Source organism: Lucilia cuprina, chromosome 5 (genome assembly GCF_022045245.1).
Source record: "Lucilia cuprina isolate Lc7/37 chromosome 5, ASM2204524v1, whole genome shotgun sequence".
Lineage (NCBI taxonomy): Eukaryota > Metazoa > Arthropoda > Insecta > Diptera > Calliphoridae > Lucilia > Lucilia cuprina.
Window position 1 is genome coordinate 65,036,105 of NC_060953.1, and position 22,102 is coordinate 65,058,206.

General features: G+C 26.9%; 1 protein-coding gene across 1 annotated transcript in view; it reads right to left on the reverse strand.

Moving 5' to 3' along the window:
• LOC111675062 (rho guanine nucleotide exchange factor 16) overlaps nt 1–19,205 on the reverse strand; it is a 46,306-nt gene extending 27,101 nt beyond the window's left edge. Inside the window, exon 1 of the mRNA XM_046952677.1 lies at nt 19,146–19,205. The gene's annotated coding sequence lies outside the window, so the exon portion shown is untranslated. The remainder of the gene's footprint in view (nt 1–19,145) is intronic.
• Between the last annotated feature and the right edge of the window lie 2,897 nt (nt 19,206–22,102).

Sequence of the window (22,102 nt, forward strand, 5' to 3'; positions counted from 1 at the left end):
CTATAGACTAGACTATAGACTAGACTAAAGACTAGACTATAGACTAGACTATAGACTAGACTATAGACTAGACTATAGACTAGACTATAGACTAGACTATAGACTAGTTGCCTTTTTAACCAAATTTTTCGAAGGCAAAAAGTACTGAAGACAAGTAATATAAAATTTTTGAAATGTTATAAAACCTAGACTTGATTAGTAATAAATAGTAATAGCTGTTATATATTGATATACTTATTGCAATACACATTCGTGGTCAGACTTTATTAATAACTTGAATTGTTGTGTTTTATTTTATGTTTTTGTTTAATCGTGTATTTGTTAGTACGACGAGTATATTTTGAATTGAGATGGGTTTTTTTGTGTGAATATGTTTTTTGTTGTATCAATGCTTGTTGTTGTTGGTTTGTGTATTATTTTTAGTCGATTCGAAATAGGAGTTTCTTACAATCAAGCTAAAACTTACTCTTGGAATTTTTATTTTCAGTTTTCTTTCAGACGTGTGTTAAACGAGTCGCATTTATCGTTTTAGTTTAAAAAAAGAAGAATTAAATAGAATAAAACGCGTTTAAACACTGATACCAACAAACTAACAACATAAATAACGACGTGAATATTTTCAAAGCTACGATTTGCTTAAATATTTTAATTATAGAAAAAAATTAACAACTGCAAAAAAAAATTACTTAAAAATAAACAAAAAAATGTTGCTGAAATAATCATTTTAATTATGAAAAGAATTTCATTTTTTTAAAAAAAGAATTAAAAAAAAGAAATTTCTTTAAATGGGGAAATAAGGAAAAAAGTTATAAATTTTAATTAATAATAAAAAAGGTGTGTAGTGTTGTAGTGATAAGATGTTTTTTTTTAACTTTTCTTAATTTTTAAGGTGGGAATCTTTGTCTGTGAATAAAAATACTCTCAAGTCAATGTTCTGAAGTAATCATACGAAAACAAAAAAAAAATATATATCTATAAGTTTAAGCTTTGTCACCTTTTCGCCAAATTAGAGAAAAAGTAGTAAAAGAAATCAAATAGCAAAATGTTGTAGGAAATGAAATTATTACCTTAAAACAACAGTTTATGTGCAAAATAAAAAAAAATCATTTAACACGATTCTTAAGAAATTCCAAACCAAGTGAAATGTTTATATCGAAAAAATACAGATTTCTCTTCTGTCACTTCTACTACTAATGGCTACTGCAAAAAAATCCCAACAACAACAAGATTTAACCAAAAAAATAAATATAAAATAAATGTGGGTAAAATCTAAGTTAAAAAAATAAATCAACATTCAACATTTCTCTTTAATTAACATGGATTTATAATTATTTAAATGTTTTAACATAATTTTATAAAAAGGTAAAACAAAATTTTTGAAGTTTTTAGTTTTAAAATATTTTTAATAAACTTTATAGCAGAAGTATTTTGAAAACCATTTGCAAAAACTAACTTTTTGATTTGATTTTCTACATGAGGATCGATCCTCTTAGACCTCGAAAGAGGGATTTATGTTTATACTAATGGCTATAAGCCAAATTTGGATGTTTAAGTCATTTTCTAGTTTAAATAATTTATATAAAACTAAATTGTACCGATATTTGAAGAGATCTTTGTATATTCGACAATAGTCATGAATTGGGAATGTCAGAGTGGAGGCTAAGTGAAATAAAAATTTTGGCACAAGGAAGCAGTAGACTGCTTCCTTTCTGGTTTTGTGCCGAAAACCAGGAAAACTAAAAACTCAAAAATATTGAAATTTTCAGACTATAACTTGCGCATAAGGTTCACGTAGACTATATCTGTCCAAATCGAATGTGATTTTGAGTATTGGTATACTTGAGGGGTGGTATACGATCAATAAATTGGAGCGTTACAAACATTAGTAAAAAAGCATAATGCCATACTACTTCTATTTGTGTAGGGTATAAAAAGTGCTTATGCAACATAAAGATTGTTCACCGAAGCTTATGGTGAATGTGATCGGATGACAAAGATTGCCATTGATAAACAAGAATTATAGGCATTATTCCTTAAAGGATGTTATGAAATTCAACAAGAAATCATAAATAAAACAACCGATTCTTCTAATCCCAACCCGATCTACCTTAAGAACATGATCGCAAATCAAAGAAAATAATGCTGTTTAAAAGCTTTGAAAGAAAACAGTTCTAACGATGAAAACTTAATCTATTACGGCAACCCAAAGCGTACGAAGTCGTAAAAAATCGACACCGAAGCCAAATGTCCTTGGCGCAAACATATGCTATTTATTTGGTAGGACTAAAGGCTGCTTGGTATCTAATATACGCTTCTAAAATCTGACTAGACCATCTTAATTTATGGCTGGTTAGGTCATCTTAGAAAAGCTATACCGAATACAACTGATTCGAGTGAAGTGAATATTCTCCAACAAAAAAAATCATAAAATATGCGACCAGACATGAAAGCTGATAATTGATATACTTTTCGATTCATTGAGTTCTATATAAATAAACTGAACTTTTTAAAAAATATGATTAATATGAAATTCGATTTACGTTGATACGATATACAACGTCATTTTGCAGTACCAATTACGATATATCTAAGAAGATTAAAACATTTCCCGGTATTGATGGAAAACTTGACTCTAGTATGATTAAAATTTTGAATGTTATTTGAATCAGCAGTCCATTTTTGTTCAGAATTTGTCTGTTGTCATATACTCTTACAACTGACAAGACGAAAAAAAAAATCGGCTTAATTTCCTTTCGTTTCATTGAAAGTGATTACATCTAATGTTTATAGAGTTTAAAAAGAAAAGTAATTAACAATTTTACATTAGTTTACTTTAATCAATTAGTTTAGTTAATGGTTATCAATTTTTCAAAGAGTTAAACTTTCCAAAAATATCTATTCCATACGTTAACAAGTGAAATTATAATAATTAATTGATAAATATAAAATAAATTACTAAAACTCATTTATCATTTGACCATTAATTCATAAATCCGATCTGCTGATAATGATCAAGTTAAAAACTAAAATCAGTAGTAATTTAGTTTAAATGTAAAAAAAAGTTTATTTAATCTTTAGCTAATAAACTAACGGTTTTGAGTTTCATTTAATAAGAACAAAAAAATTTGTTTTCTACTTTATTTCTTACTAACATACAATATTTATCCACTAATTGTTAAATAGAAAAAACTAAATAATAAATTTATGATTTAAACATACATATGCATCCATCAGATACAGGTGTAGATTTATGTTCAAGTTTATAGTCTGCGTATGAATGATGAAGAATTATGTAGGAAAACTAAGAGATATTAATTCTCACATTATGAAAAACAACAAAAAAGAAATGAAAAACAAGCAAAAACATTAAAAGCTTGGAAATAAAAAGTAACAAGAAAAACCATCAAAAACCGTTTAATTACCATGAAAATAAATCTAAAAGAAAAAAAGAGGCAAAACAGAAAAAAAAACATTAAAAAACTAAACTAAAAGGTTACTTTGCAATAATAACAATAAAAACAGTTAACACCCATGTTGTTGCAAAGAAATTGTTAAAAGATACAACAATGAAACGATAACAAATATAATTAGATACAAGGTCGCGGGGTGGTGGCGATATGTTGTTGTTAGTTATTTAGAGTGTAATTAGAAATTAACCAGAAACGATTTTTAAAATGAAGTGAGAAACCTGGTAACTTCTTGGCCTATAACAGGGTTAGAATTTAAAAGAAAAAGTGAGGAAATAGATGTTGTAGAAGAAAAAAGTTAAGAGGGGCAATATATGCATTCAGTGGAAGAAAAATGGGGGATAGATAGATAGATAGATAGATAGATAGATAGATAGATAGATAGATAGATAGATAGATGGATAGATAGATAGATAGATAGATAGATAGATAGATAGATAGATAGATAGATAGATAGATAGATAGATAGATAGATAGATAGATAGATAGATAGATAGATAGATAGATAGATAGATAGATAGATAGATAGATAGATAGATAGATAGATAGATAGATAGATATATAGATATATAGATATATAGATATATAGATAGATATATAGATATATAGATATATAGATAGATAGATAGATAGATAGATAGATAGATAGATAGATAGATAGATAGATAGATAGATAGATAGATAGATAGATAGATAGATAGATAGATAGATAGATAGATAGATAGATAGATAGATAGATAGATAGATAGATAGATAGATAGATAGATAGATAGATAGATAGATAGATAGATAGATAGATAGATAGATAGATAGATAGATAGATAGATAGATAGATAGATAGATAGATAGATAGATATAGATAGATAGATAGATAGATAAATAGATAGATAGATAGATAGATAGATAGATAGATAGATAGATAGATAGATAGATAGATAGATAGATAGATAGATAGATAGATAGATAGATAGATAGATAGATAGATAGATAGATAGATAGATAGATAGATAGATAGATAGATAGATAGATAGTTAGTTAGATAGTTAGATAGTTAGATAGTTAGATAGATAGATAGATAGATAGATAGATAGATAGATAGATAGATAGATAGATAGATAGATAGATAGATAGATAGATAAATAAATAGATAGACTCACACTTGCTTGATTTTAAATTATCTGAAATGTTAAATACAATTTCCTCAACCAGTTATTTAATAAGATTACTTACGAGCAATCTTAATCAGACCCACTGTGCAGCGGAAATACTATTAAGCTTTCCGCATGTTATATCTTAATCTTGATTAGAAACATATTATGAACAAATTCTTTTAATTCTTAATATCTACTTTAAATACATATCTTCCAAAAATAAAACACTCGCTTATAAATTACAAAATAAGAAATTCTTTTTACATTTTACAACAAAATCGTAAGTAACAGCTACTAAATTTTAATCAAGCCCTACGTGTTTATTTCAAAAACATTTACCAAGAACAAATACGCATTAAACCATATTTCTGTTCTGTTTACTTGTCTTCTTCTATATATATATATAAATTTGTTCATTCTTTTGACAAGATGTTTTTTTTTGTATTTTTGTATATAAAACGGTAGCAGTAGACTGGTACTTCAGAGGTCAACCATTAATAACAATAATATGTTTAATACTACTACTTTCGCCGTTGTTGTTGTTGTTGTTAATATACAAGTGCAGTTAGCAAAAACAACTAGAAAGAATTCTGTGACTGAGTTCGAGTAGAAATTACAATTTAGTACGCCGCCGCAATTGTCGCGTATCAGTCGGAGCTTTCACGTCATTTTACAAAAAAAAAAAAAAACAAAATAAATAAATATTGTTGTAGTGCAGTAGTAAGCTTCAAAATAAAAATATAATAATATTGTATGGATACGTATGTATGTGAAATTGCACCAACTGTCAATATAATCAGTTTTATTATAGTCTACTTGTTGTAAGCAGCACACTTCATTCATACCACACACAGTTTACTCGTTCGCTAGTTCGGTCGGTCGGTTGTCCACAAACCTCCTCAATACAAGACACGCCACACGTTACGGTAATCAAAGTGAAAAAATTGCGGGAATAATTCAAATTCAACTTAAATATTAATCGATTTCGTTACTATAGTTTCGATTAATAATATAAAACAATCGTCAATAAAGGTGTAAAAATACAAAATGACCAAAACAATGAAAAAATTTTTTGAAATAAAATTATTTATAGAATTTTATTTTTATTAAATAACTTACTCCTGTTGTAAGAAATTAAAGTGTGTTAGTCTTGTGTAATAAATTAACTTAAAATACTTGAATAATTAACAATAAACATTTAAATTAATTTTGCAAAGTTTTTATTCAATTTTAAAAATGTTTAACAAAAGTTTTATAATTACTTATTGGAAAATATTTTATTCTATCCCCCTTTAAGAAGTGCAGTAAGTGTTAATTTCTACTTTTCTTTTCGACTATTCAAAATACACATTTTCAAAAGGATTTAAAAATTTCAGAATTTTATAAATTTAATTTGAAATGTTTAATTTTTTGGTCATTTTTGTAAATGTTTACCTTTTGTCAAATTACCATAGGAACTAAAAATAATGATCGTCCTTTTCCTAATGACTGTAACTCACGGCAACAAGAAAATAGGGGTTAATAATAAATTTAAGAATATATACATATATAATACATTCTAAAATATGTCCATATGTATCTCCAAAATGGACAATATATATGTATGCAAATCCTACGGAAATGTAATTTTGAACGAGTATTCTCTGTATGAAATTTTAATCGGTCGAATCATTTTTCAGATATTTAAAAATTTATTAAATCTTATCGGACTAAAACGACAATACCAGAAGTAAAACTTTTACAAATGTTGTAGGCTTTCTCGATGATTATTGTCTTGTCTAAAGTTTTGCCTATAGTTTTGACTATAGGTCTATAATGGTCTATAGTTTTAACTATAGTATGGTCTATAATCCAAGCTAAAATTGATTCAAGACTTTAGACCAGACTATAGTCAATACTATAGACTCGACTATTGTCTGGTCGATAGTCACAAGTATAGTCTGGCCTATAGTCTTGACAATAATCGGGTCTATTGTATCGACTATAGTCTTTACTAACTGTAGTCTGGTTTGTAGTCTAGTCCATAGTCTTTACTATGGTCTAATCTATATTACAGTATGGTCTATAGTTAACTATAGTCTGGTCTAAAGTCTTTACTATAGTCTAGTCTGTATTGTTGACTGACTAAATGAAATGTGTTCTATAATCTGGTCCATTGTCTATTCTGGACTATTGTCTATTCTATATTACAGTCTAATCTATAATCTTGACTCTAGTCTAGTATATAGTATGGCTATAGTCTGGTCTATAGTCTTGACTACTTATTGTCAGGTCTGTAGTGTTCACTGTGGTCTGTGAAAGCCGTTACTAACTGTACTGCATTCTATAGTACAGTTATATAGCCTTGGCTATAGTCTTGACTATAGATAGTTCATAGTGCTGACTATAGTCTTGACTATGGTCTTTACTAACTGGAGTTTATTCTAAAGTCTGGTCCATAGTCTATATTACAGTCTAATCTATAATCTTGACTCTAGTCTGGTCTATAGTGTTGACTATTGTCTGTTCTGTAGTCTTGACTATAGTCTTTACTAACTGTAAAGTGTTTTATAGTCTGGTCCATAGTCTTGTCTATAGTTTGCTCTATATTTAATCTTGGCTGTAGTCTTTACTATAGTCTTGACTATTGTATGGTCTATAGTCTTGACTATTATCTGGTCTATAGTCTTGACTATTATCTGGTCTATAGTATTTACTGTAGTCCGGTCTATAGTCTTGTTTATAGTCTGGTCTTTTCTATAATGTTAACTATAGTATGGTTGATAGTCTTAACTTTATTATTTACGACAGCAGACTATAGTCTGGTCTATTATACTGATTTTAGTCTAGTTTATCGTCTTGTATATAGTTTGTTACATAATCCCCCTTAGGCTGATCTGTATTCTTAACTAAAGTCGGATAAATTCTTGACAATAGTCTGGCTATACTTCTATATATGTATAACCTATATTACTGACTTTAATTTGGTCAGGTGTTTTGGATTAATCTTGGGCCAATTTAATATCAGTTGAGATCCGGCTGTATAAAATGCTACAAATTTCGTTTATATTCATACAATAATAACACAAACAATGAAAAATAATTAGGTACTTGTATAAATTGGGTTAATACTCGCAAAGCTGTAACTATATAAACACCCATTTTATGTTAAATTTTTTTGATGTAATTCAAAATTTAACAAATAAACTTAACATGTTGAAAAAAATATTTTTATTGATTTTATAACAATTGTTGGCAAGCTGGTTTTTTCTTTTAACGTCAACACCCCACAATACAAACAATTAAATGGTCAGTTTTTTTTAACGATCATGTAACCTAACGGTAATGTTTAATTTAAAGATTTAAATATAAACTACAAGATTTTACAAGCATTTCTTTATTGTTTATTTAATAAATTATTAAATTTAGAAAAAAAAAACTATAACTAATATATGAATATTTCTTTGAGGTTAGTTTATATTAAATATTTATTTTATTTTTTTGTATTCAAAAAGAAAATAAACATCATTAATGTAAGAGAAAGTTTTAGGCCAAATCATACACACTCAAATACAAAAACGAATAAATGAAATATTAGATAATATATTTAAATAAATTAAACAAATATTAAGGGAAATAAACAGAGAATTAAAAGCAAAATTACAAATGCTAATCAAAACTAATTTGTATGTCTAATGATGAACATTTCTACTTATAACTTTCTGACAAATTGATAAAATTTGAAATTAAAAAAAGAAATGAATTTTTGATTTAAAAAAGGTGTGATATTTAGAAAACTTGCACTTTTTTTTCTTAAAATGTTGTGAAATTTAATTTAATAATTATTTATAGAAATTAGAGAAGCTGATAGAATATGAAATAAAGATTTAAATTAAAAACTTGAATCTAATGATTTAAACTTGCGATAACAGTAGTTTATGCTTACGATGATATGATAGTTATTTATAGATTTTTTCAAGATTTTTAAATTTCTCTTTGTTGTATAGATTCTTTTTTAAAAAAATAAATAAGGTAGCGATTTAAGTATTATTTATTAAAAAAAACAACAAGACATATCTCTAGGTATTTGTCATTTATTCAACACCTTAAATGTCAGATATTGTTGACAACAATAGTTTTCGAGATGTCTTTCAATCCTTTTCTTTTTAAATACTATAATTAAACAAAACACAATTTTTTGTGTTTTATTTTATTTTTTTATAAAAAATTATTAATAATCTTCAACTATCAAGATAATTTCTCCATATTTGACCATTTACACAAAAAAATTATTTTGTAAAAATGGTAAAATTAAAATTTGCATTAATATTGAATGCCAATTCAAATATATGTTTATAAATATGCAAGAAAATTAAATAAATATTAAAAAAAAACTACCACCACCTGTAAACAAAATGACAGACAATGTGCCTCACAACATATCAGAACCATATAAACTGTATGATTAATTTTAAAAAATTGTCTAAAGATTGACAATTTATATGTTCGATATGTTGTCTACCACTTCATCACTCACACCGACAGACCATTCAATTTTAATAGTATTTTTTTGTTTTTGTTATAAAATACATAAAATATGGAAATAGTTATAAAAACAACAAAAATATACCTTATTACGTTACTTAATAATAACAATAAATACCTCAGTTCCATACAACATCCATTGTATTTGATTGAATTGTATTGTATTAAGTTAACCCACCTTCCTCTCATCTTCTTCTATTTCTTCCTTTTTTTAGTCTGATGCTTTCATATGCAAATTAATTAAACATTTTTTTTGTATTTGAATTTTCAAACAAAAAATGAAAATGAATGTTATTGGCCGTAAATGCTAATGGAATTTTAAATAATAAAAAAATAAAACATAATAATACTTATAAACATTTAACAAAGTTTTCATACAATCAATACAACAACTATTGTATTGTTGTATAGATATTATGTTGTATTTTGTTGAAATTCTTTGGAGGATTTTTTGTTGCTCAGTCTAGTTAACTGTGCGTTTGTGCGTTGTTTTCCTAAGGTTCTTTGTAAGGTTGTTATTAAGGTTACCTCTTATCTATTGGTGCATTGAGGTTTAGTATACAGTTGAAAGGTTTCCTGCTAATAGGTATTATTAAATAGTATTAAACTGTTAGTGTCGGGCAAAAAAGTATACTTTACTTTTAAATGGTAAAAAAAATAGAAAAACATTTCGTTAGATTTAGAAATATATATGTCCCAGTTCATAGGGCAAGCTCAGTTGATGTTTGGTTTATAGCTTCGACTGATGTCTTGACTTTTGTCTGGTCTGTAATCTAAACTTACGTCTGGTCTACAGTCCTTACTTGAATCTGTTTATAATTTACATATGGTATATATAGTCGTAACTAAAATCAAATTTAGTTAGTATCTGTAGATATACCTGTTTGACTGTAGACAGGTATATAGTCTTGTATATAGTCTGGTATATACTTTAATCTATAATCAAGATTCTTGCCAATAAGATGGTCTATAGTCTGGAATGTAGTAACAACTAACTAAAGTCTGTTCTAAAGTCTTGACTATTGTATAGTTGTTGTTGTAACAGCTTAAACTAGGTCCAAGTCAAGAAATTGTGCTACTTCAATAGGGTTCGTCTATATATCCATAGGGCTAAGTGAAGTAGGGTAGGCTGAACAGTTGAATATGTGGTGGTTATCATGGGGACTCTGTCCACATGTTGGGCATATATGGGGGACGGCACGGTCTATGCGGGAACAGTAATCACGAAGACTGTTGCTTCATCCTGATCTCATTTGTGCCAGAGCAACTCTTGTTTTTCGCGGCGACCTCTAAGCACGACATTCATGCGGTAACCTGAAACCGCGGCTACTCTATGAATTTCGTTCAAAGCTCCTCCGGTGACATCCCAGGATGAACTGTTTAGTCAGCATGATATTATGTTCTTTGACTGGGAGGACCTTTGTTTCCTCGTGTATGTGGTGCTCTGAGGTTATTTCTGTCCTTAGGACAGATTTTTTTCAGCTTTAAATATTTCTATATCATACCTCGACAGCCGGTTCTACGTAAGGGAATGAACCGAAATTATTAGCCAATGTCTGTTAACCTCAGCAACAACTATCCAATTATTGTATATAGTCTTGGCTGTAGACATGTATATGGACTTATCTATTGTCTGTTATATAGTCAAATCTATAGTCAAGATTCTTGACAATAACCTGGTCTAAAGTCTAGACTCTAGTCTGGTCTATAGTCATGACTACAATCTAGTCCATTAACAATAATCTGCTTCATTGTCTTGACAATGGTCTGCACTATAGTTTCGTCTATAGGGTCTGCTCTATTAGCTAGACTACAGTCTGGATTATATTCTGCTCTACAGTCAAGGCTGGAATCTTTTCGTTCTGTATTCTTGACTTTAGTATAATCCATAGTCTAGACTATATTTTGTTCAATAGTATTGACTATAGTTTGGACTACAACATCATTGGACTGTAGCATGATCTATGATTTATAGTTTTGACTATAGTTTTGTCAATATTGTCTACAGTTTTGACTATAGTCTGCTCAATTGTTTAAACTATATTATGTTTTATAGTCTGATCCATAGTCTACTCTATAGTCTGCAATATTTCTGTGTTATAGCTTTTTCTATAGTCTTGACTTTGGTCTACTTTCCCAATATAGTCTGGTCTTTATTTTGAGCTTTAGTCTAGACTATATTCTCGACTATATTCTATATAGTCTGGTTTTTTAGTCTTACCTATAGTCAAGTCTATATTCTCGGCAATAATCTGTTCTATAGTACAGACCTAGATGTATATTATATAAGAATTACCAATATTGTTAAAATAACTAAAAAAAATCTTACTAATAAACAGTAATAAATTATGACAAAAATAAACACCATAAAGTTCACCCTCAAGTTCAAAATATTTAAATAAAAATCAATACAAAAACATAATACGACTTAGCAAATGTCCAACTTAGGATTGTCCGAAAAGAAAACATTGAGTAAGTCACAGAGCTGTGTGTAGAAACCAAAAAAAAAAAAAAAAAATAATAAAAAAACAATAGTGCAACCATGAATTAAAGACCATCTAGTGAATACTAATTAGAAACTATTGGCAGCTTAATATAATTATTAATTTGGCTGATGAGTACAATATTTCGATTTTTTTGTTAATTTAAACAAATAAACAATTCAAAAAAAATCAAACATTATTATGTAGTATTTATTGCATTAAAGAAAAAATGGCAATAAAAAGCCGAATTACTCGCATTAACACGTGGTTGGCCAACAAAACCAAACAAAGTTAAAATAAACTTAAATAAATAAAACGAAACTTAAAAAGGCATTATAGCAATTAAATCGTAAATTGTTTGGTAACCACCATTACTTACTGCTCTGATGGCGTACACACAACAAACTATAATTAAAACTATTAAATTAACACACATTCAAACTAATTTTAAATACTTTATAGTAGAAGTGAGTGTTAAGTAGGCTAAAAAACAAAACAAAAATTATGTAATTTATATTTTTGGCTAATTTAATTTATTTCTTTATGGTTGTTCTTAAAAAAAGCTACATTAAAAGAAGCTACTAAAACAAACATTCACTTGAGGTTATAAATTTTAAGATTTTTTAAAACTGGTTGTTTAAAAGGGATTTCAAGGTTTGAAGCAAATTACTTACTATAAACATTATTTGTCAACTGAGCTATGAAAACTGATAATAAACCATATCTCAAACATTGTTGGCCAGATTCTATTAGGCAAATGCTGAAACGTGTGCTTATTATTGATTTAAAAGCTTGGGTTTTTGAAAGTTTTTTTCTTAACCCAACATCGGTCAATGACTGCCGGAGTCAGAAGTGGGTCAAAGTTGGACATTTTGGTCATACCAGGGTTTTATTCAAAAGAGTGTAACTATTGGTCCTAATTGTTCAAAGGAGTTCAGATAGCTATTTTTCCATTATTTCCAAAAAAATTGTTTTTTTAAAAATTTTTTTTAAGTCCAACAGTTCTTGACCGATATAGCTGAAAATATGTGTCTGACTAGTACTAACCTTAGTGAAATTAAAAAAATTAAAATCGATTTATTAAGTTGGGTCATTTGACATGAAGTTCCCCATATACAATACGGAAGTAAAAACTGCAAAAATAATATTTTCTTTAACATATAAGTAATAAACTGATGATGGAACTTATTTTTGGCCGGAAATACTTGGTAGATAAAAAAATATCAAATAAGCCAGTTGTAAAAAAAATGGCTATAAAAAATTACAAATAAACGATAATTACTTTTAAAATTATAAACAATAATTGATAAAAAACTTTATTTCATTGCACTTGATTATAAACACTAAACATAATTATTTAAAAATTTTTTCAACGTTTAAAAAAATCTCTTGTTTTTTAGATAATTGTGATTCTTGTATGCCTAAACCAAAAAAAAAATAAATTTACAATTTATTTCATTATAATAAGACGTGTGTGGTTACAATTTAATAATTATTTCCTAAATAAAATTGTGTTTAATATGTGTGCGGTAAAATAGGGATTTTTTTTTTAGTTTCTTACAAAGAATTTTTCTAACTAAAGAATCTCTAGTAAAACAAAGACACAAATATGTAGTTTTTATTTTTTTAACTGTAATTTTATTTTTACTAATTTTTGCACGTTATTGTGGGGTTTTCTCTATCTACCGGTTTAAAATAATAATGGCTTAAATTGTCACGTTTGCAGTTAATTGAAAAGCAAATTTCTATTGTATGCATTTCCCTTTAGAGTTTTTTTAAATAATTTCTCACATAATTAAGTAAAAAATTAGATAAGAAAGAAGTTTTTGTGTGATTGCATTCCGCACTAGAGAGTATAAAAATTTTCATCGGATGAAAATAGTGCAATTTTTTTGGTAAGAGTCTTTTTTAGGCTAGATTATATACTATAAACTAGACTATAGACTAGACTATAGACTAGACTATAGACTAGACTATAGACTAGACTATAGACTAGACTATAGACTAGACTATAGACTAGGCTATTGACTAGTATATAGACTAGACTATAGACTAGAATATAGACTAGACTATAGACTAGACTATAGACTAGACTATAGACTAGACTATAGACTAGACTATAGACTAGACTATAGACTAGACTATAGACTAGACTATAGACTAGACTATAGACTAGACTATAGACTAGACTATAGACTAGACTATAGACTAGACTATAGACTAGACTATAGACTGGATTACAGACTAAAGCATTAGCAGAAACGATCGTCTAATCTGTATATTTTAGTAAGTGATCTAGCAATAAATTTCTAATGAGTTATAACTTGCATGTCAATTAAGTTGTTTAAAAAAAAGCTTACTAATTTGATGTTATAGCAAATCTATACTTTCAGTTCTAGCTCAATAATTTCCATAGAATTTATACAAATATGTGTCATTTGGTTATTTTTCATTAATTTGAATTTCAAATAAATTTAGATTATTTTTAATAATTATAATAAATAACACTTGTTTACAAAATGCTTGAAGGAATGATTTAAGTTTAAGTTTTTTCCATCAACTGTTAATTTTTGTCCTAAACATTGCAATTTTTTTATTTTATGTTGACATCATAAAAAATTCAATACTTGTTTTTATTAAACAACACAATAAAAGCTGTCATAGTCATCACCTTGATTTGTTTTTTTTTTTCGAATGTTTCATAAAACAAAAACTAAAAACAATTTTATTTTTGAAAATTTAGCACAAATAAATAGTTTTAAAACGTGTTAATAAAACATAATTGCAACTTTTTAAAATCGATTTTTTTACGTTCATTTTTAGAAATTTTTAGAGAGAAAAATATTTAAGCAAAACGAATTTAGTTTGAATGTTAAATTTAGGAGTTTTGTTTAAAAAAATTTTGGTATTTATTTCTTGTTTTTGGCAGCGTTATTGGTTAATATGGTAAACACGTTTATACCTCATAAACTAGTTTTTAACATGTTTTTTTATGAAACTACTTTTAAAAAGTATTTGAAAAATTCTTAAAGCATTAAATACACTGAAAAAAAAATCGTAACAATATAGTAATAAAAGTCTTATAAATTGAAACCTAAAATACGCACAACAAAAGATAATTAAAGGAAACTCGTGAATATCTCGCGAGTTTCATTTTTTAATTAAAAAAATAAAAACTTAATTTCTTTATCGAAATTTCTGGAAAGTTTTAAGATTAAATAAACTTTTAAGCCCTTTATCGAGATAATGTTTATCAACTGCTCTTTCTTACTTCATATTTCTTTGAGTGCTTAAAGTTTACTCATATGTTTTTACTTCTATGCTGAATTTTCACGAATCATTAGTAATAAATTTGTTGTTGTTTTTTCTAAATAATTTTCATTGTTTTATTGTTGTTGATTATTTATGTGAAATTACCATAAACATTAACATACAAATTTATATTTGCTTTATAGTTGTTTCTTTATCTTCTTACAACAACTTTTTGTTGCATACAATTCCGACAGACTTCCATATGATGCAATTTCTCAACATTTTTGCTTTACAATTCAAAAACAACATACATGCAACTCCATAAAGTGGTACAAAATTTTATCTTAAAACAACATCTTTTTGTTGTTGCACATTTTCCTTAAGAAATATTTTTCAGTTTCAAATTTAATTTATGTGATTTTTTGTTGTTGCTATTGTTGTTGGAATCAAAAAATCTGTTTTTAACTTAAAGGTTTATTAATAAAGTTTTGCATTTGCAAAAACTGGTTTAAAAATATTGAAGTATATGTTGTAAAGCAGATCAAATATGCAAAATATATTACAATTTCCCGATGATCACATTTTTAACATACTTCAGATTTGAAATGACATGGATTTGTAACAATCTTTTAAAAAATATTTTTTTTACATTTTCAGATATTTGTTGTTTGATTCCATAGTAAACAGTTGAACTATTTCTGACTGTAATTAAAAAATCTTTACTAAATATTTTTCTACACCGAGAAAAATATTTATGCTGTAAAAAACGAATTAATATCCAATTGCATGAAACTTATTGAATGTTATGATTGCATCAATAGATATTTGGTTAAGCAAAAGAAATAAGCATAAATAAAGTTCCCACGAAAACTGGAGTTCTTTGCACTGGAACTTGGACAAACTATGATCAAAGATTATCAGCTGCACCGATTTTATACTTGTCGATGTTGAACCAACACCAATCATATAACAACCCAAGGTAATAATTAACTAACAAACAAACTAACTAACTAACTAACTAACTAACTAACTAACTAACTAACTAACTAACCAACTAACTAACCAACTAACTAACTAACTACCTAACTAACCAACTAACTAACTAACTAACTAACTAACTAACTAACTAACTAACTAACTAACCAACTAACTAACTAACTAACTACCTAACTAACCAACCAACTAACTAACTAACTATCTATCTATCTATCTATCTATCTATCTATCTATCTATCTATCTATCTATCTATCTATCTATCTATCTATCTATCTATCTATCTATCTATCTATCTATCTATCTATCTATCTATCTATCTATCTATCTATCTATCTATCTATCTATCTATCTATCTATCTATCTATATTTATCGAAAATGATCTCGACTCTTGAATTAGAATTCAAATCCATTTGAAACATTATATTCCAAAATTTGTTCTAAAATAACTATTTTTAGAATGGATGCCCCATTGTTTCAAGAAGACTTTCTGTGGAATATTGTTGTGAGCTCAATGTACTTTAAAATGCTTTCAACGAATAGGTTTTTAGTAACACACTTGGACAATGGAATACAAAAAAGTTTCGAAACTTCTTAAACCAAAAATCATTGACTAAAGAACTACTTCCATTTCATGCAACAGTTTCGACTTCATCACGCTTCTACAATAAAAAAAAATCCAAAACATTTTCCAAAATGCAGAATTTATCGAAAATTATCTTTTTAAATAGTTTTAATTTATTTTTATGCAAGTAAAAACATAAATACAATAAAAATTCAGACATACATATGTACACATAACTATAAATTAGAAAAGAATCGACAGCTTATATCAGCAATATAAAACATTTAAATTTATAATGACGCACAATTGTTTTGAATCTAAACTTTGTTTAATTTTCTACGTGTTCAAACACCAAATCGAAAGAAAATGCAAACAACAAAAATATTCATTGACATTTAAATAGAATTATAACAACACGAACAAATAAATAAATATTTCTTTGTTGACGGAAACCTAATCACAGTTTCAAATTTAAAACTCTTTGTTTTCTAAATGATTTATCTTGAGAAAAAAAAACGTGAACTAATCTTTAATTAAAACAAGAAACAAAGTTAACCATTAGCGAAAAAAGTGACCTACAATTTAATTTTAACTATTACTTATAATTTTTTGGGGTTTAAAAACATTTTAATTAAATATTATTTGCATGTTTTTTATCTAAAGAAAAACCCCAGGGTCTGCAGGTTTTGCGAAATCACAAACAGCAAATGCAACTCTAATGTTATTATTAACTTTACAAATCTTGTAAACAATGCTGCATATATTTATTTTGGTTTAAATTTAAACAAATAACTGTTTTTGTATTTATTATGTGTTTTTTATAAATAAATTCTCACACATTGTTTTCTTTACTTTTAAATAAAATTTTTTGTTTTGGATCACGAAGATGAATAAATGTCTTTGTTGACATCAAAATCGTGTTTGTCATGTGTATGGTAGACCTAAATTGTGCAAAAAAAAAACTTATAAAAAATTATAAATTTTAAAATAAATTAAAACAATTGTTTTGTAGTGAGTGTGTCTCTGGCCTGACTGTCTGTCTACACGCCATTCGCTGTGGATTTTATGAAAAATATACAATACAATGACTGAAATGTCCTAAAGAGAAATTTCGTTTAATTTATTTTTAAGTGAAATCGTTTAAATATTTCATAAATTATAAAGAAATACTACAGAAAGTATATTTTAAATATTTGCTTTTTAAATTTAAAGTTTTCAAAACTTAAAATTAAAAGGAATTTGAAATAGTTATTTATTATATTCCATAAAATGTGATTTTAAAACTTGGATAATACAGTTTTTATTCTAACTTAATTAACCGAACATGGACTAAACCTAGACTAATTGTTAATAATTTTTTTCCTATTTTCTATTGGTTTTAATTCAGTTCTAGTTCAGTATTAGTTTAGTTCTAGTTCATTTCTAGTTCAGTTCTAGTTCAGTTCTAGTTCAGCTCTAGTTCAGTTCTAGTTCAGTTCTAGTTCAGTTCTAGTTCAGTTCTAGTTCAGTTCTAGTTCAGTTCTAGTTCAGTTCTAGTTCAGTTCTAGTTCAGTTCTAGTTCAGTTCTAGTTCAGTTCTAGTTCAGTTCTAGTTCAGTTCTAGTTCAGTTCTAGTTCAGTTCTAGTTCAGTTCTAGTTCAGTTCTAGTTCAGTTCTACTCAGTTCTAGTTCAGTTATCTAGCTCTCGTTAGAATCTAGGGTCTAAGATCAAGGGTTGGAAATGTAAAAAAATTATTTTCACAATTTCAGACTTAAAAATTACATTTGAAAAGCATCGGAAATGGTGAAGTAGTTTTCTGCAAAGTTTTCCACTTTAAAAAGAAGAGTGCGGCTGTATTTTTAAAATTTATAAATTAACCAATTGTATTGTTTTTATCAATACTTTACTCTCGTTTTAAGTACCATTTCTTGAGCTCAACCAATTTCTTTGGAAGATTCATTTTAATATGACACAGAACAACACAGATTGTTTATTCATAAAACCACAGGGAAATTTATCATAAAATTAAAATTTTTGTAATATGTACACGGTGCTATCAGGTTTATATTAAAAAGAAATGATTCATAAGTGGTCATAATAATAAAACTCATGTGTGTTCTTTATTTATTTATATTCGTTTTAAATGTTAATATTTAAGAAATTATTTATTTACAAAGCAAGTGCAATTGATTGGTGTAATAAAGTAGAAAGGAATTTCTAAGATAAGAGTATAGGAGATACGACTACAGTTCAATTAACGCTACAGTTGTAGTAATGATTTTTGAACTAATTAAAAGTAACGGTTTTGATATTTTGTTATATATTTAATAACCTTGTATTTTTATAAATTTTAATTTCTAAAAAAAAATTGTGTAAAAACTAAACTTCATCAAACACGACTTGTTTGTGTATAGCTTGCCTTAAAAAAGTATCTAATGGAGTTTTTGAAAAAGTATTATATTGTTTTTTTGTACAATGACCCAAATTCTTATCAAACATTTAAGGAGAAAAAATATATATTTTTAAAATTTTTGCCATGTAATCAATAATGTATTGAAAACTTATACGTATAGTATCGTTTTAGTTCGACCTTGTGGGTATAAAATTTTCAAATTTCTTTGTTTATAGAAATAGATAGGTATTTATAATTATTTAAAAAATTTCAATGTTAAATAGACAAAATATTATAAACAATTGTTAAACATTTTAAATAAACTATTTAAACTTACATTTTGTTGTTTTTTTTTTAATCCAATATTTTTGAAAATTGTTTTTTATACACTTTTTATTTAAACAAATATTTAGACATTATAATGTAACAATTTATTTTATTATTTAATATAATTTTTTTTAATTAAAATTTAAAATTTTTAACTTTCTTTTAAAACACATAAAAATTTCAAATGAATTTTATTTTTTTAATTTTTTATAATTTCAAAACCACTAATTCATACGCAAGCTTAAGCTGACTTTCTCATTTCAAAATATAAATAACTGCTTTAATTTAAAACAAATAACAGACATTTATAACTTTTTATTTTATTATTTAAGAAAAAAAAACTAATTATTTTTATAAACATTTAGTTAACTCTGTGGAAAAAAATTATAACATTTCTTTTTGTAAAAATATACACCACAATTGATTAATTTTTGTAATCAATTTGTTCAATATATTTTTTCTTTTTGTTTTATCTTTCAATATTTACTATCTTAAAAGCTTTTTTCTTAATAATTATTTTTTTAAACAAAATTTCTTTTGCAAAAATGCCAATGTAAACAATAGTCATTATACTTTATCTTCTAACAAACACAATTTACAAAAAAAAATAATTATTTAAAAATACAAAAAATAACCTCATTATGGAGGGAACTTTACACGAACGCGATCACCATCAGACTAAAAAACTTAAGCATTTAAAAAAATACTGAGAAAAAACTAAAATACAAAATATACAACAACAAAATCGATAAATAAACGAAGTAAACAACAATATTATATAAAAAAAACTTAAGAAATGGAAAAATAACAACAATACAGTACAAAAAAAAAACCCAGCAAACTCCATAGTCATACTGAGTAGAGTAAAACTGTAAAAAAGGCACGATCTGACGATGATCGTCATCATTGTATAAAGTACTTTTTTTATACTTATATTACTGAGCTGTGCTCTGAGTTTGTTAAATTAAACGTTTCATTATGCCCTGTGTGCTGCTCTATTGTAGTTTCTCAGTTTAACGTTTTTTTTTTGTTTGCATCCCGTCACAGCTCATTTGAGAAAACCCACAAACCCATTAAGTAGCAAGCAAAATATCTAAAGCAACTTATTATCAGAGTGTTTTTACAGCAGCCAGTATTGCATCGGGGGAGATATTGTTGCAATAATGCTAAACGTCTGTTTCCACACTACTTTGCCACACGTGAGTGTCAACTGCAATTAATCACAATAAAGCTTCTACACACATACAACCATTATAACTCATTCTCTTATAATTATGTTTATTAATATAAACAAATAAACAAACATTAAATAATATTTTATAAAAGCTCTCTCCCTCTCTATTTTATAAATCTTTATTTATATTGGGATCAATATAAAAGTTTTTTGTACGTCACAGTTGTTTTGATAAACAAAAGATCGGAAAAGAATTCAATTTAATGAAATAAGTAACTAACTATGTACGTAACCAACGAATTAGCTAACTAACTAACTGAGTGAGTGACTGACTAACTAACTAACTAACTAAATAACCATCTTACTAACTATCTTACTAACTTCCTAACTAACTAGCCAACTAATTAACTAACTGACTGACTGATAAACTAAATTAACTAAATCAAGATGGCCTAAAATAACCTGATCATACTTAATCGTAAACAGTTGTAATGTTATACGTAATTTTGGTAGCGTATTGGATCATTACATCAGTAACATAACGGATAGTGATGCTGGCTAATTAAGCCGGAGGTACACACTACGCGTCTTCGCCTCAAAGCATTACGCGTTTTCATGCTTCCTTCGCGTTCTACCCTTCAAGTTACATGCGACGCATTTTAAGCGTAAATTTTTTGTTTTAACATCGCGTTTTTCTACAGCTTTAATTTATTTTTTCATCATTAAATTCATTTTATTTTATTAAAATTTATAAATACGCATTAAATAAACAATATAAAATGTCAAACAAGTAGAAAGTAGATCTACTTCAAGCATTCTACTTTCAACATACAAATACAAAGATTCTACTTTTTTGACAGATGCGTAGAATGCGAGAAAGCGTAGACCGCGTTGTGTGGGCCTCCAGCTTAAGATTTAACTGTTATCTCGACTATGGACTAAAGGGAGGTGATAGTTTCGATTATGAACACAACCAAAGCCTTTACTAAACTATTATCTCCTTTAAAGACTAAAACATACATTGATTCTATTTTTTTAAGCGTAGAACGAGTGGTGTAGACCTCCAGCTTAAGACTTATCTGTTATCTCGACTATAGACTGCTCTTCCGACTATGGACTAAAGGCACCTCCCTTTAGTTTCGATTATGGACAAAACTCTACTAAACTATTATTTCGTTTAAAGACTAAAACATAGTCTTGACTAAACTATAGTCCCGACTTAACACTAAACCTTAGTCTTAACTAAAGCTATGTATGTATATAGTAAAGACTTCATTATAAACTAAGCCATAGTCTATAGCTGAGATTAACCATTACTTCCGGTTAGGGACAATAATCGAGACTAATCTATAGATCTTGGTAAAAACTAACTATAATTTTATAGTCCTGACCAAGGCTAAATTATAGTCAAGACTATAGTTTCAACTATACAGACACTTCTTTAAAACTTATCCATTGAGGTTGTGACTCCAATTGTAATCAAACTATTAAAATAACTTTACATATAAAAAGATCGTCAAGGGATCTAAAATGCATGACTTCTTCAGCAACAAAGCAAACTTTTTGTTTTCAAAACTAAGTATCTTCAGAGCTTGTAGTTTTAATGAAATGAAAAAGCTATATAGGATTGGTAGTACAAACAAATATTTTATATGATTATTTATTCGTATATGATCAAGAACATAAGATAGGCTTTATATTAATACACAGTTTAAATCTTGATCATTATAATCATTTTTAACAACAGTAAACTTAAACTACTTTTACTGTTAACCAAGTGATTCCATTAAAGA